Source organism: Mirounga angustirostris, unplaced genomic scaffold (assembly GCF_029215605.1).
Source record: "Mirounga angustirostris isolate CCGP_5_RB_7025 unplaced genomic scaffold, mMirAng1.0.hap1 SCAF_7, whole genome shotgun sequence".
Classification (NCBI taxonomy): Eukaryota; Metazoa; Chordata; class Mammalia; order Carnivora; family Phocidae; genus Mirounga; species Mirounga angustirostris.
In genome coordinates, this window is record NW_026991715.1 from 87153399 (window position 1) to 87172248 (window position 18850).

Sequence of the window (18850 nt, forward strand, 5' to 3'; positions counted from 1 at the left end):
AGAGCTTGTTTGGAGGTCTAGCAGGAGAGTGCGGCTACTCCTATACGCTTGACCAAAGAACGGTCCTCCTCTATCGGGGAAGGTCGTCCTCTTCAACCGAGCACGCAGCTTCGGGAGGGACGCACATGGAGCAATGAGGGAGAAAGGAGACACCCGCCTAGCCAGCCAGATCAGCTGAATCAACCTGGCGATCAATGGGGTGACAGATGTCGCAGCCAGATCGCCCTCACATCCAAATATAAGAATAATTTAAACCAGGGGTTGGAAATCTATAGTTCACTGGCCAAATCCAGCCTGTAACCTGATTTTATAAATAAAGTGTTATTGAAACATAGCCACACTAAGTCATTTATGTGTTGTCTATGGCTGCTTTCACACTACAATAGCAGAGTTGAGTAGCTATGACTGAGACCAGACAGTAAGGCCCTCAAAGCTGAAAATATTTTTCAGCAAAAATATTTGCAAAGAGGATAATTCACTTCAACTTCTAGTCTTTCTGTTTGCAGATCAAATTTTGAAGGCTCTGATTACTGTGATAGCATTTTTAGCAAATAAATATCTGGGGTTTACTATGAAATGAAGCTTTGAACACATCAAACTAGAAGTCACATACTTTCTTACTGACTTTATTCTAACTGAATATATAGTCGAACATTTCTTTTGATGTATATTTTTTAAAATGTTTTATTATGTACTTTGCATTGAGCACTTCAGAAAAGAAAATTATTACAATGATTTCAAAGTGCAATTTCTGGATTCAATAAATATCCTTTATAACTACAACCAATCAATATCTAGAATTGTATGTAGACCCTATGTCAGCTAACAGGTAAAATAACTATATTAATCTCAGGGATGAGAAACATGCATGATCACTTAAGTCACTTTGCCACCGTGTTTTTTTAAAAACATGATTCACATTTGTTTCAAGTACATATACAACCATTGCAAGAGTTGAATTAGACCACTGAGGTTAACACCTTAAAACTATGTAGGATTATGATCTTTGTTCCCTTAAAAGAAAATTCAGTTTAGTGCAAAGAAATTCTAGAAGAAACTTTCAGGACCCTTGATCAGAAGCTTTGGTACTTTGCTGTACTACTCTGGTGTACATTAAAGTTCAAGAAAGGCCAAGAAAGAATGATTCCTCTTCCCATTGAAGACACAATCCAAAGAATATGTGAACTAGCATTCTATAAACTAGCTAGCCATCAAGAGTTATCAATAAAGGACACTTTATGTGTGTGAGTACATTTAAAAGCCTTAGCCAATGTTACAAAAAGAAAACATTTAGAGTATTATTTATGAATACAAGCATAATTGGTGTTTTGTCTTCTATAAATAATCATCTTTGAAATGCTAAAAGTGAGTTCCACCTGTGGCTCTTTCCTGGTGTGAGAAGCTATGGGTACACATGGGATGATCTACTGATTTACCTTCTCAAAGTATTCTTTGGAAGCAGTTGGATGTGGCTTGATTGTAGGAGAATCTGGGGTCCAGTTTGCTGGGCAGACTTCTCCATGGGTTTCCACAAAGTGGAACACCTTCACCAGGCGGGGGTTCTCTTCCACACTTAGGCCCACGGGGAGATCATTGACACTCAAATGCTTGATGATTCCACTGGGGTCAATGATGAAGAGACCTCTTAGAGCAATACCCAGGTCTTCTAACAGCATGCCATAGTCTCAGGAAATCTGTTTAGTCAAATCTGACACGAGTGCGATGTTCATGTGGCCCAAACCACCATTCTTCCTTACTGTGTTGATCTAGGCAAGACAGATGAAGTGGGAATCCACTGAAACCACAACTTCACAGTTCACATTATGAAATTTGTTGGCTTTGTCACTAAAAGCACCAATTTCTGTAGGACACAAAAAGATGCAGTCCAAAGGATAGAAGAAAAGCACCAAGTATTTCCTCCTAAAGTCACCAAGGCTTAGGTCTTTGAACTCCCCATTGATAATGGTGGTGACCTTAAAATAGGGCACATGCTGGGTGACGGCAGGAGCATGGTATGAGGAACTGGTGTTAAAAGTTAATTTTGCTTGACCAGAACCAGACTACAATACATTTGTCAGCAGGTTCTTCAGAAAGCAGCAGGTCTAAGGGCTGCAGAGGCCTTACTTATAATGTAAAAAGAAATGCCCTGACTTTCATATTCAAACATTCGAACTGTCTACCGTTGAAAATCTTTCTGGGGTGCCTGGGTGGCTCGGTCGTTAAGCGTCTGCCTTCGGCTCAGGTCATGATCCCAGGGTCCTGGGATCGAGCCCTGCGTAGGGCTTCCTGCTCAGGGGGAAGCCTGCCTCTCCCTCTCCCACTCCTCCCTGCTTGTGTTCCCTCTCTCACTGTGTCTCTCTCTGTCAAATAAATAAATAAAATCTTTTAAAAAAAATCTTTCTGTACAGGAATTTGAGGGGCAAACTGCATTTGCAAGGTAATAAAGAATCCCCCCTTCAAGGTTTTATTTCCATCATGTAACAGCTCCCATTTTACTATTACCCTCCTCCTCTTTGGTTTGTGTGTGTGTGTGTGTGTGTGTGCTTCCTCATGAAAACTTAAGAATGAATCGGTTGTTAGGCAACATACCGGATGAATGAACATCGGTTTACGTCCAGCCAGTTGTCCCCATCGTTAAGTGAGAAAAATGATCCTGGCATTGGTGGTGGTGGTGAATCAGCCAGTTAACTGGAGCTCTGACTAAACAGTGATCTGAAACTCACTATGTGCATATACACAATCTTTTTGCTCAACAAAAAGTTTTGCAAAAGAAACATTATTTTTCATTTTCAAAAGAAAGCTACATCTTTTTGAGTAGTAGGAGAAACCCATTTAAATCCACAGATGATATGAATCATTCAGGCTTTCTTTTTACAAGCTAGTGTAAAGAACAAGTAAAGTCAATTGCCAAAGTTAGAGAAATCTTGGCCTTTTTTCTGGGCATGAGCCACCCTTCTTCAAATCTTTTTAAGGACTCAATTTTTGGAGGGGGTTTCACAGAGAGCTGATTAGAAGGTATAGAAAAGGAGGTATCTGCCAACTGTTTTGAGACAAAATTACTTAGTCAGGGAGGGGAATTGTTCTTTCAGTAAAAATCTGAAATAATATTACTAATAAGACTTTTTTTGTTGTTGTCAGAGAGAGAGCATGAGCAGGGGAGGGGCAGAGGGAGAGAGGGAATCCTAAGGAGGTTTTCACTCCCAGTGCAGAGCCCAATGCCAGGCTTGATCTCACAACCCTGAGATCATGACCTGAGCCAATATCAAGCGTTGAATATTTAACTGACTGAGCCACCCAGGGGCCCCATATTACTAACAAGACTTTTAATGAAGTACAGTAAAAAATAGAGTGGGCAAATTAACATACTAATACTCATTTTTTTAAATTATGTTCAGTTAGCCACTGTATAGTACATCATTAGTTTTTGATGTAGTGTTCAATAATTCATTAGTTACGTATAACACCCAGTGCTCATCACAGCACGAGCCCTCCTTAATACCCATCACCCTGTTACCCCCTCCTCCCTCTTCCCTCCACTCTGAAACCGTCAGTTTGTTTCCCAGGGTCCATAATCTCCCATAGTTCATCTCCCTCTCTGATTTATCCCCCTTCAGATTTCCCTCCGTTACCCTATGGTCCTCCATGCTATTCCGTATGTTCCACATATGAATGAAACCATATGATAATTGTCTTTCTCTGCTTGACTTACTTCACTTAGCATAATCCCCTTTAGTTCCATCCATGTCGATGCAAATGGTGGGTATTCATTGTTTCTGTTCAGGGATCATTTCTATAGTTTGTTAATACTCATATATTCTTTTGTGTGTGTTTGTGTTTCTTACCAGAAAATATTTCTGCTAAATGCTATCTAATATCTGTACAATTTAAAATCTTTAATTATTATGTTGTAATTACCAATAAAAAAATAATTTGTCAACTCCATGAAAAACTGAACATCCCTAATTTCAAAATTTATCTTCCACAAAGCAAAAATTGCCTGAAATTTCACCATCAGAAGTTCATTCTTTCCCATCTTATTTATTTTATAAATTTAATTCACAATGTTGTCCCTCAAAGTTCCTCCACCAGAATCACCCATTTCAGCTAATTGAAATCATCTAGGCATCCAAGTTATAAAACTCTGCACTACTCTTTTTAATCATTTCACCTTTATGATATACTATACTTCTAAACTCTATGAATTATTCTCTCTTCTCCATCAGGATTTTCATTACCCAATTCAGTCTCCTTAAAGACGCTCAAATGGATCACTACAATGATCTCATAACTATTCTCACACTTACCAGACAACCCTTATCCAATAACTCATGCTGCTTCCAAACTGCCCATCTACCATGGACTTAATCAGGACATCTTGACATTAAGGATACAAGAAAATAATAACAACAAAATGTAAAAAGACAGATGGTTCCTGACATTACCTACAGAATAAAAATTTAAAAATCCTCACCAAGTGATTGAAGATGGTATGGAAAGAACATTGGTTTTATACCATTGTTCTAGTATTTATTTGCTTTTTAATCTTACAGAAATTATTGAAATTCTCAGAGTCTTAATTTCTTTATAAAGGCTAGTAATACCTACCCAAGAAAGTTGCGATCTTAGTAAAATAAGACTATTCACATGAGACTGTTAGTAGAGCAGAAAATCTAGAAATCAGTTTTTCTTCTTTCTTTTCTCAGTATATTCCCAAACTGCTTTTTAGATCCACCTGCCAAGCCAAACCCCTTGCAATCCAAACTCTAACATTCCAATTTCCCACAAACATATGCACATCTGTATCTCATTTCTTTTGCCTGGAATTCGTCACATCTCTTAGTCTTCTTCACTCAGTCACCTTCTGCTCATCTTTCAAAACTTACATCAGGTATTACTTATGGGACAATTTCCTTCAGCCACCTGCAATTTCCTTCAGCCAGCTGCACTTTCCTTCAGCCACCTGCACTTTCCTTCAGGTGGGACAATTTCCTTCAGCCACCTGCACTTCCCAATCAGAAGAGATTTCTGAGCCCTCTAGGCTAACATACCACATTTCCATGTTTTCACACGCTTTTTGTCAAAAACTGTAAACGATGTGAATTTTTATCTACTCTCAAGCTGACAGGTTAGTCTGTCACATTTTCATGCTGGCAAAAGACAAGAGAATCCTGTACTAGAGACAACAGACTTTGTTAATCACGGCACAGCAAGCAGCATGAGTTGGTTTTCCTTTCTTCCCAAGTCCCATGGTGTGGAGGGAGAGGGGGCCTGGGTGGATGAAGAGCATGCAGTGGAACCCTGAGCTTAGAGAACCTGAATCTGTTAATGAGCTGGGAACAAACCTGCCAATGTTTGCCCCAAAGGGAAGCATCTTTATTATACTGGACAAACAACAAACCTGCACTTGGCTCTGCAAGGAGAGGCTAAAGCTTTTACTCCACAAATATCTGAATAAAGGTAAAGTAGAATGAAAGAACAATTAGTTATGCTTGCATATTTTGCAGAAACCTGAGAGTCTCATGGAGAACTGTATCCCTACACTTTCATGGGAGCTTCCCCTTTGTTTCCAAGTTGGTGGTAGAGAAGGAGGATGCACATTGGACAGTGTCCTATTCCCAGTAGGACCCAAGTGCCCATAAAATGGGCATCTGCTGTATGTTTCAGAATAGAAAATCTCCAAAGAGGAGTAAACCAAGGTGAAAATCCAAAGTAAGTAAGGTAAGCCCAAATTCTAGGATAATTCTAAATATACATATTTTTTTCTCTTTAACAGAAGTGACTGTAAATTATTTAACTCTATATTTTTTAGTTTTGTAAGGTTTATGATATAAATAAAATCACAAAACTCAAAAATTTTTCTTTGTTTTTGGTTCAAAAAGTACAGGCCTTATAGTTACCAAAAATTCATCTAAAAACTATAAAAAGTAGCTATATCTTAATAGGTATCTACTGTGAGCCTCACTCTTTATCTACACAATTAATCCTGATGCCAACCACATGAGGAAATTTCTATATTCCAAAGTTTTGGATTGATTGGTTAAGTGGCTTACCCAAAGTGACAGAACTAATAAGTGGAGGACATATTTTTTTTTTTAAGCTAATCTATTTGGTTCCAAATTCTATGAGCTAAACTCCCCTATGTGAATTCTCCTCTAAGCTGACTCCTCTTAGCTCCACTAGCAGCCAAGACTGCAGAACTAAGTGAATTGGAGTTAATTCTGGAGGTTTGCCCAGACTCAGGTCCGGGGGTGACTATATCGATAGTGCTCAGCGGGAGCCACCAAGTGCAGAGAAAGAAGAGCACCTAAGTCTCACTTCACCCGCCGTCCAATTTTGGCTGGAGTCTGTCCTAATTGTAGGTATACTGGAACACAGTGGTTTCCTTTTCACTTCATAGGAAGGTTGAAGCAGCCTCTCTTTGACGGAAGAGGTGGGGCCACTTAGAAATGCAGAGCAATTGGGGCGCCTGGGTGGCTCAGTTGGTTAAGCGACTGCCTTCGGCTCAGGTCATGATCCTGGAGCCCCGGGATCGAGTCCCGCATCGGGCTCCCTGCTCGGCAGGGGGTCTGCTTCTCCCTCTGACCCTCCTCCCTCTCATGCTCTCTCTCTCTCTCATTCTCTCTGTCTCAAATAAATAAATAAAATCTTTAAAAAAAAAAAGAAAAGAAATGCAGAGCAATTTTATAAAGATTTCTATTAACATTTCTATTTCTCAGATTAGCATTGTTCATAAAGCCTCAGATGGTTTCTTTCAATCATCCATTCATCTCTCCGTTGAGCCAACAAATACTTGTGGCTGATAATGCCATAGAACGAAGAGAGGACTCAGTGTAATGGAAGGAATATGAACTTTTAAATCAGACACAGCTTAGTTGGGTCCCTGCCTCCTCTACCATTTATAAGTTTTGTAACCACTCTGAGCCTCTGTTTCATTGTACGTAAAGTGAAAATAATAATCCCTATCTCTATCAATGTATAAAGATAAAACCAAAGAACTGTAACAGGGCACCTGATAACCTCAGTTGGTTAGGCATCTGTCTTCGGCTCTTGGGGTCCTAAGATCAAGCCCTGCATCAGGTTCCCTGCTCAGTGGGGAGTCTGCTTATCCCTCTCCCTCTGCCCCTGCCCCCACTTGTGGTCTCTCTCTATATATCCCTCTCTCCCTCTCTCTCAAATAAATAAGTAAAATACCTAAAAAAAAAAAAAAGAACAGTGTCAGTTGCCTAACAGAGTGCCCAAACAAGAATGCCATCCCCTTCCTTTCTTTCAGACACTACAAGGCTATAATGTATTATGTGCTACTCCTGGGAGACTAATGGATATTGAAAATATCATTAATGTTATCAGTTTTCATATTCCTTCTACTATTGATGAAAGTGTTCATTGAATTTGGTGTATTGGTCATTGCAGGAACACTGGCAGAGCATTTTCTTTTTTTTGCTCAATCAGATAACCTTTAGCTTAGTCGCTAGTAAGAGTACTATTAGATGCTCAAGCAGAATGCTCCTGCATAGTTGGAAGAAATGCCTTTAGCACATATGTCCTGGCTTCAGTGACAGTATAAGAGGAAACATGTTTGCATCAGTTAATATTCAAAATAATTACCAAGGCAAAAGCACTTTGAACATGCAGAATTTTCTTCTTCACAAACTCCCAATCTGGTATGACCATGATAGACATGGGGTTAAAGCTAAAACATTGAAGCTTGTGCTACAGGTTTGCTGTGGAGAGGCAAATAGTTTTGACTTTTGAGCTTTTAACCCAAATGTGAAACCTAATATTCTTGTGTCTCCAGTCCTATTCTCACTCCTACCCTTTAAGAAATAAAGTCTTACTGACTAGTTAATGTGAGATGCCAAAAATAACACTGTGTAATTACTGATACAAATGGTGTTAACCAGAAAGATGAAAGCATTCTAAATGTCTTCCAAAAAAAAAAAAAAAAAAGTCCTTTAAAGAGTTTGTAATTTACTTGGGGAGAGAATAGAGAAGAACCAGAATGGAAGACAAAATATTCTGCCAGCCATAAAACAGAAAGAAAGTTGGTGCAATGGGAATATAAAAGAAAAACTACTTCCAGCCTGTGATACTAAGAATTTCATCAACATGAACCTGCCCTTCCTAAATCAATAGTAATGACCTGTGGAGATGGTTTTCCATCTAGCTAGTTTAATTGCCCCCTCTTGTCTTCTTCATTGGCTTCAGCATGATTACAGGAACAGAGAGGAAAACAGTCAGATGGAAACAAGAAAAGGCACAACTCAAGAGAATCAACCTTTTTTGCCCTCTCCAGAGAGAACGGTATTGACATCAGTTACCCTGTGATTTTGCCCAGCCTATCTGTGGCATTTGCCTAGTCTCTCTTAAAGAGTCCGTTTGGTAGTATGCCCTTGAAACCCATATGTGAGTGAAAGCCACTGGCTTTGCAAACCACAGCTCATCTCTTAGCACCTCTCTCTGGTGCTACCAGTTTACCCTGATGGGAGTGCAAGTCCTTTAAAAATGGAACATCCAATTACCTCCTTGCCTCTACTTTAACACTACTTACAAATGATCTGTTTCCCAATTCTTGTTCTTTCTGCTCTAGCCTCTTTCCTTTTTGAGGAAACAGAACTTTATTTTACCCTTTTATTTTGAAATAATTATAGATCCACAAGTAGTTGCAATGTAACCTTTACCCAGTTTTTCCACTGTTTCCATCATTCATAATTATAGTATCAAAAGCAGGAATTTGGCATTAACAATGTATGTATACAGAAGTAGCAGATTTTTGCTTTCCTTATTGCTTTTTAAGTGCTTCTTGTGAGACCCACAATTTCTTGCTGTGATTAATCCCCAAGTTGGACGGACAGTGTGCAGAAGTCAAAATGATGCCAGGTGCATTCTGTGTCAATTTTTCTGCGGGCACAAACTTTCCAAGATAAACATGTCTCCAACATCAGGAATCCTTTCTATGTAAACTTTGGCAAGACAGTTAAAACACACACAGTGAATGTAGGAAATGTGGTTTGCTTAGGAAAATCTCAAAATAAGATATTTGGTTAGCTTTTCTGCATTTTAATTGTCATTGTAGCAAATAAGTGTAGATTATAATAAAATTACTTTATTTTACTTTATTGTGGTCACTTTATTTATTTGTTTGTTTGTTTGTTTGTTTATTTATAAGTAGGCTCCATGCTCAGCATGGAGCCCAACATGAGGCTTGAACTCATGACCCAGAGATCAAGATCTGAGCTGAGATCATCAGACGCTTAACCAACTGAGCCACCCAGGCACCCCAAGTATTTTTTTTAAGATCTTATTTATTTATTTGAGAGAGAGAGACAGAGAGCACATGAGAGAGAGTGAGTGTGAGCTGGGGGGGGGGGGGGATTGGGGAGGGGGCCAGAGAAGGGCAGAGGGAGAGGGAGAAGAAAGCTCAATCCCAGGACCCTGGGATCACGACCTGAGCCAAATGCAGACACTCAACCAACTGAGCCACCCAGGCGCCCTTCCAGTGTATTTTTTTTAAGATTTTATGTATTTTTTCAAGTACTCTCTACACCCACAGTGGGGCTCGAACTCACAACCCTGAGATCAAGAGTCACATGCTCTACCGACTGAGCCAGCCGGGTGCCCTTATTGTTGTTACTTTATTGTGGAATGCTTTGCAGTTAATAAAACGTCTTTATATCCATTTTCTCATTTTACTTTTAAATTACATTTGTTGAAAAGTATATATTGTTTTTCCTATTTAACAAATATAAAACTGGCTTAGAGACAGTAAAAAAATAAATAGGTGGAATGAGGGAGAAGACATTCAGCGCTATGAGAAAACTGACCTACTCAAGAGCATTTAGCAATTGCATTTTCATCTGAATATAAGCAATCTGCTTAAAAACTGAGGTGGCGTTTAAGTAAACTTTCTCCCTACTACTCTTCCTATGCTATAATAGCAACTTTTGATCTATAAGTAAAATTTCAGAATCTAGCTGAAGACTAAGAAGTAATTAAGAATGACCTCTGTTATGGACTGAATGTTTGTGTGTCCCCAAAATTCATATATTAAGCCCTAGCCCCAAATGTGGTGGTATTTGGAGGTGGGGCCTTTGGGAGGGAATTAAGGTTAGATGAAGTCATGCTGGTAGGGCCATCATGATGGGATTAGTGCCCTCATAAGAAGAGACACTAGAGAGCTCCCTCCATCCACCACCACCAGGTGAAGACAGCAAGAAGGTGGCCATTTACAAACCAAGAAGAGAGCCCTTAGCAGAGAGTTCTTACTACAATCCCCCAATGTTGGCACCCTGATCTCAAACTTCCAGCCTCCAAAACTGTGAGGACAAAAAGTTCTGTTGTTTAAGCCACCCAGTCTATGGTATTTTGTTATGGCAGCCCAACCTGATTAAAACAACCTTAAGCTTTGGAATAGTAGTCTCCAAACTTCTATACTCTAAAACTCGATCAAAAGCTCAGGGACTTTACTAAAAATGAATTGAAAAATGACCAGCAAACTTAAAAGTTTGGCTACCTCCTGAGAGAAAAATTAAGCATGACAGTACAAATAAAGGTAGGTAAATGCTCTCATTTTGTTCAGTATATTTTGTATACTGTTTAAATATTTGAATATTTTATAGTGTATTTATGTAATTTTAAACCAAGAAATTAGTATTTTCAATGCCTTAGTTTGTGTGTGTGTGATAGTGCATTTTGTGCTTCAAGTTGTGGCAGGAAATGTGGTCAAAAAAATTTGGAAATTCAGGCTATAATTTCATATGATCTTAAGGTAGCTGCTCAAGCCAAAAATGTTACCTTAACCTTCCTTACCCTCAAGCCATCACCATTAAAAAATCCACCACTCACTGAGCCACCTGCTATTATCTGCACTATGGCTATATTTAGGGCCATCTGTAGAGGATTGCAGGGTCTGGAAAAAGTCATACTCTGTACTCTACTCCAATATTTTTATTGAGAATAAATATTGGTAAATCATTTTCAAGAATCGCATTCAAGGGGAAAACCAAGCTAAATAACACAGTGTAAACAGAGGTTTGTACAGATATGAGTGCTGAGTTGTAAAGCCAAGCAGGCAGCCCCAGATCTGAATTGAAATGTCATAGATCATTTTCAGAATCATTGACATCTCATTCCATGGAAGTTGCTGCAGCTGATTCTCTATAGCGAAACAGGCTAAGAACCCAGTCAGCTTTGACTTTAAAAAATAATTGTTCTTTTTCTAAATCATTTTCATGTATTCAATAATTCAACAAACATATGTTGAATGATGTCCCAGGCACTGGACGAGGCTTGGGTGAAGAACATGGGACAAGGAGTGGAGGGACACAATCTAAGAATTCTCAATATCCATTCTCCATAGGTCTAAGTCACAACGGGCTGGAAAATTTAGTTGTCTGATAAGCATCCATGAGTGGAAAAAGAAGTAAGAGTGTAAAAAGAGCAAACACATATCAAGGTTCAGAGGCAGGCTAAGGGTCAAAAGCAAAACTATGAGTCTGAGCCAAAGTAAATCTACAGCATTCATTCTATCCACCTGTCTAGCTCAGTTACCATTAACCAGAAGTCTACTAGGCACAGGTACCTTGCTACCTGCTGTGGGGAATACGCAGATATGAAAACCACAGGTCCTGCCCTCAAGGGGCTTATGGACTAATGAAGAAGATAGTATAATCAAATAATTCTGACACAGATTAGTATGCATTAAATGTCATAACAGAAGTTGAAGTCAAGGGCCAAGAACCCCATGGGAGTGAGACAGAACTTCTGGCTGGACAAGCCAAGAAGTCACAGTGAAAGAGGTAGTATTTGAATAAAGAGAATGATTTTAACAGGACCAAACTGTGGAAGACGAAACAGAGGAAGGGTATTTGGGACTGTGCCACTGGACATAAAATCAGGCAAGAAGGTGGGGGTGTTCAATGCCCTAGGACCAGTGAGAGTCCACTGATCCAGAAATGGGGTATTCAGATGATCTCCAACAGATCTTGAGGAAGGTGGGCTGTAAAGGTTATCTCTCAACCTAATCCCTCCCATGGTATTATCTTTATCTGATTTGTAACTTGGATTTCCACATACAATTTTATTTGGGGAAATCAAGGTTTTATTCACTAAAAATATTTTAAAGTCTGAAAATCACTGAACTAGCACATTGATTGGTTAATGTATGGAATGAAAGAAATGTGCTCAGAAGAACTCTCAGGCCAGATCCTGGGAGACATTAAGTGCCCAGGAGAATGTCATTTATACAGAGAGCAATGGTGTGGTCTCTAGGGAAACAAGAAAACTGACTACTCGAGAAAAACTGAATTATGAAGTGACTCTTGGGTTTAAGATCAGGAGGGAGAAGAAACTGAGGTAAAGAGTTTAATCGGAAGGGGACGACAGCAGTTCAGGAAAAATACTCAGGGCCTGCATAAGGGGAAAGAAGGAAGAAAAAAAAGGAACGCAGGCAAGTGAGAGGGAGGCTAATGATTTGGGTCTCTTTTAATATCTGCTTAATACTTATATTTGCAGTGGTACACCTACACACATTTTTAATAGACTTTATTTTTTAAAACACTTTTAGACTTATAGAAAATTTTCAAAAATAGTACAGAGAGATTCCATATACCTGCACCCAGTTTCCCCTATCTAATATCTAATATCACCAAGGTACATTTTTTTTTAAAGATTTTATTTGTTTATTCATGAGAGACAGAGAGAGAGAGAGAGAGAGGCAGAGGGAGAAGCAGACTCCCAAGGAGCAGGGAGCCTGATGTGGGACTTGATCCCAGGACTCTGGGATCATGACCTGAGCCGAAGGCAGACGCTTAACCATCTGAGCCACCCAGGCGCCCCCCCAAGGTACATTTTTAATAACAAATAAACTAATATTGATATGTTGTTATTACCTGAAGTCCATACTGTATTCACATTTCCTTATCTTTACCTAATGTCTTTTTCTGTTCTAGGGCCCAGAATACCACACTACATTTAGTCATCATGTATCCTTAGGCTGTGACATTTTCTCAGACTAGTTATTTTTAATGACCTTAACAATTTGGCCAAGTATTTTGTAGAATATCCCTTGGGGTTTCTCTTATGTTTTTCTCATGATTAGACTGGAGTATGGGTTCTTGGAAGGAAGATCACAGAATGGCATGATGAAATGCCATTCTTACCACATCGTATCAAAGATACACACTGTCGACATGACATCATCAATGATCACCTGGCTGAGATAGTATTTGTCAGGTTTCTTCACTGTAAAATTACTCTTTCTCCTTTTTTTCATATTTTACTCTTTGGAAGGGAGTCACTATGTGATTTGTTAGAGAAGAAACACTTTCCTCAGTTCAGCTCTGATGCCTATTTGGGTACTTCATTCAGTAATAAAAAAACAAAACAAAGCAAAACAAAACAAAACAAACCCTGCAGTAGGTTAAGCCCACAAGACTTAAAAGTCACCTTAGCAAACATCTGTTGTGACTTGAGCAGGCCGTTGGGGGTCTCACTCTTAAACGAATTATGAAATACCACTTTCCACCATAAGCACTGTTCTCCCTGAGGACTTCAGATAGATCCGTTTTCTCTCCATCCTTTCTCACCTTTCCAGTTATGCTTTGGTTCCAGGGATGGTCAAACACCCTTGTATACTGACTCTAAGTTCACTTGGCTGAGGCACCCATATGAATTCTTCCTAGCAGCCTGCCCATCCCTACCCCAACACCCCACCTCCACTCTTCACATCTCACAGAACTGCTGCCTTTCCAGCCTCAATCCACCTCTCATTTCAAGGGAGTGATCAAACCCCCACTGCCACCCTGTCCTGTGGACTATAGGATGTCTCCACCACCCTACTTTCAAGCCATAGGTGACACAGGAGAGGGAGGTTCAAGTTCTTCCCTCCTCCATGTCCTGGGGACCATAGGGCTTCTCTCGGCATTCTTGCAGCAACCTGGACCAACATCCCTTTCTGTCTAGGTGACCATCCCAAACAGAAACTCTTCTGGTCACCTAACTCCTGTTTGTCTGCTCCTGACTTTTAAATGGTAGGACAGGATGTTAGAATAGAATTCTACCAGACTGGTTTCAACCAAGGTGCTGACACATTCTATATCATAATTCAAAGTCAGTATGAGACAGATCTCCACATGCAAACTTTGCAAAGGAAATGTATCAGAATCATTGCACCACTCCTGTAACCCTTGACTGGATCAAGGATATCAGGAAGCCCTAGAATGTGGGGAGAGAAAACTGGTGAGGAGATTTTTTTTAGAGCCAGCTTTTAGAGCCCCAATCCTACCTTAACTTCTGTGATGGGGGCTTCTGTGGGGTCATGTAGAGAGTTTTGAAATATATCTTGTGTAGCTGGGAGATACAGTATCCAGGTGCCTGACTCTTGGAAGAGAAAACTAAAAAGCACTCTGGCGGCACAATGGAACTAGTAGCCTGAAGTTTGGCCTGTACTCACAGAATTTCTCAGGAGCTATAGTGGCCAAAGATGATCATAATTTTTTTAACAGACCTTTCATAGAGAAGTAGGAGCTATATTCCTACCCCTTGAATTCTGATAAGCTCTGAGACTGCTTTGACAATAAAATACAGTGGAAATGACTCTCAATGCCAGTTTCTGGTCCACTTTCTCTCTTTTAGATATTCTTTCTGGAAACCCTGAAGTACCATGTAATAAGTTCGGCTACCCGGAGACCACCATGCTAGAGAAGCCATAGGTATACCCTCTGGACAACCACTAACTTCCCAACCAATCCCAACCAAAGCACCAAACATTGAGGTCTTGGACATTCCACACCAGTCCATCCTCTAGCTAAATACCACTGACTGACTTCCACCAATACCACCTGAAGCAGTAGAAATGCCCAGTTGAGCCCTTCCCGAATTCCTGGTATAAAAAAATTATGAGATATAATAAAATAGTTGTTGTTTTAAGCCGCTAAATTTTGGCATAATTTGTTATACAGCATAGATAACTGTAACAGCAGCAAAGGAATGTTTCCCATGGTATTATGAGGGCCTCCCAGAAGACAGCAACAGCACAGTGTTCGCATTTGGGTTAGAGTTCTGCCTAGAGCTGGGTCTTATTTAAAATGCCTTCCTGTAGATGCTGGTGGACCCAAGCATCAGGAAGCTGGACATGAATACCAAACTGCTCAGGGCTATGAGAGGAGTTGAAAGCACGCCTGTGACTGGAGGCATCTCATGGTCCCATGGGCAGTGGAGAGGTCATTTTCTCTACAACATTCTTACCACCTGTGACAGTGAAGGTCTTTGCTTTCTTAGGTTAACTCTAGGTCTTTGTTTTCTTAGGCTAACTTTCTGGATCTTGTGAGGGCTTTATCTTTTGCACCCTCTTTTGGAACACTTCTTGCATCCTTGGTTAAGCCATAAAAGAGCTTACTGCTTTGAGTCACTATTGAGATTAGCATAAAATCCTATTCATCAATGACCAGAAGGATCCTTTGAATTGGAAAATCTTCTATACTTAGGGAAAAAATTGGAGCTCTCTTCTTAAATAATTAATAATTACCTTATGCAACCTATGGAAAGACAAAATTAAGAAGTGGATACAAAGGAATATAATGGCTAGCCCTAGGGATTCCCTTTAAAAGATGAAAGGATAGAAAATAGACTTAAAAAAAATAAAGTCCACATTCAATGTAAATCCCCCTCCTTAAAATCTGGCCCAACCTCCTCAACAAATTCCTTTAGCTCCAAAAACTCCTCCACCTTCCCCAGAAAATCCTTTAAACACCCAGCTGCCTGCTTTAGCCTCCCTTTCGCTACATGATCTATAGACAGCACTTCAGCCTATTCCCTAGGCCCAGGGTATACAGGTTACTCATGTAAATGCTGAAAGCCAGAAAGTGAATGTAGCAGAAGCACCCAGGATGGACAGTAAGGCTCACTTTGCTGGGCTCTATAATCAGGTTGTACCAGTGTCAGGCCTTCCAATGCAATATTCTTTGTGGATATGTCCTGCCTTCTCTCCTTGCCTGCCCATGTTGGCAAAGAATTCACGTCCCTTGGACAACAACGGATCTTTTGAAGTGTGAAGCTCTTTTACCTCGACTTTCAGAAGATCCTACCAAACTTAGAAAGGAATTAGAAAGATTAGTGGCCATTCACAACTCCACTCACAAGGACATTGATTGGCTGCTGAGGGATGTTCTTCCCACCTATGATTATATTGTAGTTAATAGACAAGCTAGATGACTCTGTAGGGAAAACCCCCCTCAGAGATGAAACAGATGACCAGAATTTCTCCCAGGCCCTCCTCCAAATAATCAGGAAATGAATCAACTTGGAGACTGATGTTCAAGAGCTAATAGAAGCAATAGTATATATAGGCTTCCCGCACTAAGGTGAACTGGTCTAAGGTTGAACTGTACACTTGGAAAGGAGAACATCTGAAGGCCTTTGCTGAATGCTTTATAGAGACCTTTCAAAGGCATACTACACTAAACCTTGGAGCTCTAGAACACAGAAATCTTTTAATTTCTGCCTTGCTGGGAAATTTTCTCCTTGATTTAAAAAGGCAAATTCAAAATAGCATGTTTGGATAGTCAAACTCTAAGCATTATAATGGAAGCAGCTACACAATTCATGGAAAACAGCCTGAGGAATTCAAGAAAAAGGAATTAAAAATCAACAATTCTGATTTGCAATTTGAATCTTTAGAGAAATAAAAGCATGACAATGAAAGCAACCTGAAGTCCACTCAGACCCTTTCTTATTTGCCTTTCAGACATTTGCAGATATTATTATTATTTTTAAATCAAAACATTGGAAGTACAATTGTCCCACATTTAAGGAAAAGAAGCAAAAATTTAAACAATAATTAGCCCAGACTTCTAATAACAGACAAATACATTCCAAAGCTTCTAGGAGAAAACTTACATTATTTCTCTGTCCCTTGAAGATGTAAATCTTACCAGGTCTTTAAAATGTAAACACCCAGGAGATAACAAAACATAACCCACAATCATCTGAGACTGAAGAAAACAGAAAGAGAAAAGAGGCTTGTAAAATACCAATGTCTATTAAAGTTGCCTTGCCCAAACTCTAGTCTACATCCTCCATAAGATTCCTTGTCAAGGACAAATACAAATCTTAAAAATCTTCTCCACATTAGTAAAAAGTTTTAGCCATTTGACCAGGGAATCTTTTAACTTGTTCTATCTGACAGGGATACAATTTGAATTCAACTGCTATTTTTTAAATTTAAATTCTTTTTTTTTTCAGATTTTTTTTTTATTATTATGTTATGTTAATCACCATACATTAGATCATTAGTTTTTGATGTAGTGTTCCATGATTCATTGTTTGCGTATAACACCCAGTGCTCCATGCAGTACGTGCCCTCTTTAATACCCATCACCAGGCTAACCCCTCCCCCCACCCCCCACCCCTCTAGAACCCTCAGTTTGTTTCTCAGAGTCCATAGTCTCTCATAGTTCGTCTCCCGCTCCGATTTCCCCCCCTTCATTCTTCCCTTCCTGCTATCTTCTTCTTCTTCTTTTTTTTTAACATATAATGTATTATTTGTTTCAGAGGTACAGGTCTGTGATTCAACAGTCTTACACAATTCACAGCGCTCGCCATAGCACATACCTTCCCCAATGTCTATCACCCAGCCACCCCATCCCTCCCACCCCCCCACCACTCCAGCAACCCTCAGTTTGTTTCCTGAGATTAAGAATTCCTCATATCAGTGAGGTCATATGATACATTTAGCCAACATATAATACATCATTAGTTTTTGATGTAATGTTCAATGATTCATTAATTGTGTATAACACCCAGTGCTCATCACATCATGTGCCCTCCTTACTGCTATTTATAAACTAGTGAGTTTTATATGATTGTACCTGATTCACAGCTAAAATTTTAGAATTTGAGCTATAAGATCTCTGGTTGTGTCTGTCTGTATGTTTGTGTATGTCTATGTATGTACATTACAGATACGGTATTTTTCTACCTCCAGATAGTATTGGCAAAATTAATTTCAAAAAGAACTCTATATAATTGGCTTAAAAATAAGTGCTTATGAATGAGGTATTCCTAAAACTCAGAAATACAGAAACTAACTCAAATGTTTTCAAGTTCACGTGATCTGGGATAATCTGTAGTAAATAAAAGCTGTTTAAGTTTGTTGGTTTAATTAAAATAGGCATGTCTTTAGAGTTAGCAGCATTAAATATAATGCAGACATACAATGATTATTCTACCTGGGTTTACTAGTCAAGTAAGTTCATGCTATTTCTTTTGTCAGCAACGAAAATAGCTTGGGATGGTGGCTGACTTTCTCCAATGTCTCATGAAGTTTTCATGCATAATCCAGACATTATTTGTTGCAAGCAAATGACTTAGATAGATGTAAGTGGAATAAAAGTTTATAAATAAACTTTTCAGCAATAATTATGTTTCCCAAATATTTTTGGTAACTTGAAGCTTTAGAGTTTAACTAAGTTAAGCTAAATGGTGGATATTTATTAAATATCTAGATCATTTCCTGATAAGATAAAATACTGAAACATTAATTACTAAACATAGGCTTATCTACTTTGGCCTTCTATTACCAAGAGCTAAATATATCTGGGTCTGTTGGTAAACATGTCCTGTGCTATACCAAAAGGCTGCACTATGAGGAAGCTTGTGTTTCCAGAAATTATGAGCTGTATTCATAAATTTGCCAATCTAACAGTTCACAAATGCTTACTTCTTAGTTTTCACTAGAAATTAAGGTTTCCAAAGTTTAAAAATTCTAACTAGTACATGTAATTAAAACTACTAGAAATAAGATGAGAAGTAACTCTGTATGCAAGGAAAGTAGGATGTGTTTTGAGGTTTAAAA

General features: G+C 39.2%; 1 pseudogene across 1 annotated transcript; it reads right to left on the reverse strand.

The window, feature by feature from the left end:
* Positions 1–672: 672 nt before the first annotated feature.
* Positions 673–2167, reverse strand: LOC123835384 (thioredoxin-dependent peroxide reductase, mitochondrial-like; annotated as a pseudogene). Its single transcript, XR_008505196.2, has one exon. The product of XR_008505196.2 is annotated as a thioredoxin-dependent peroxide reductase, mitochondrial-like (transcript).
* Between the last annotated feature and the right edge of the window lie 16683 nt (positions 2168–18850).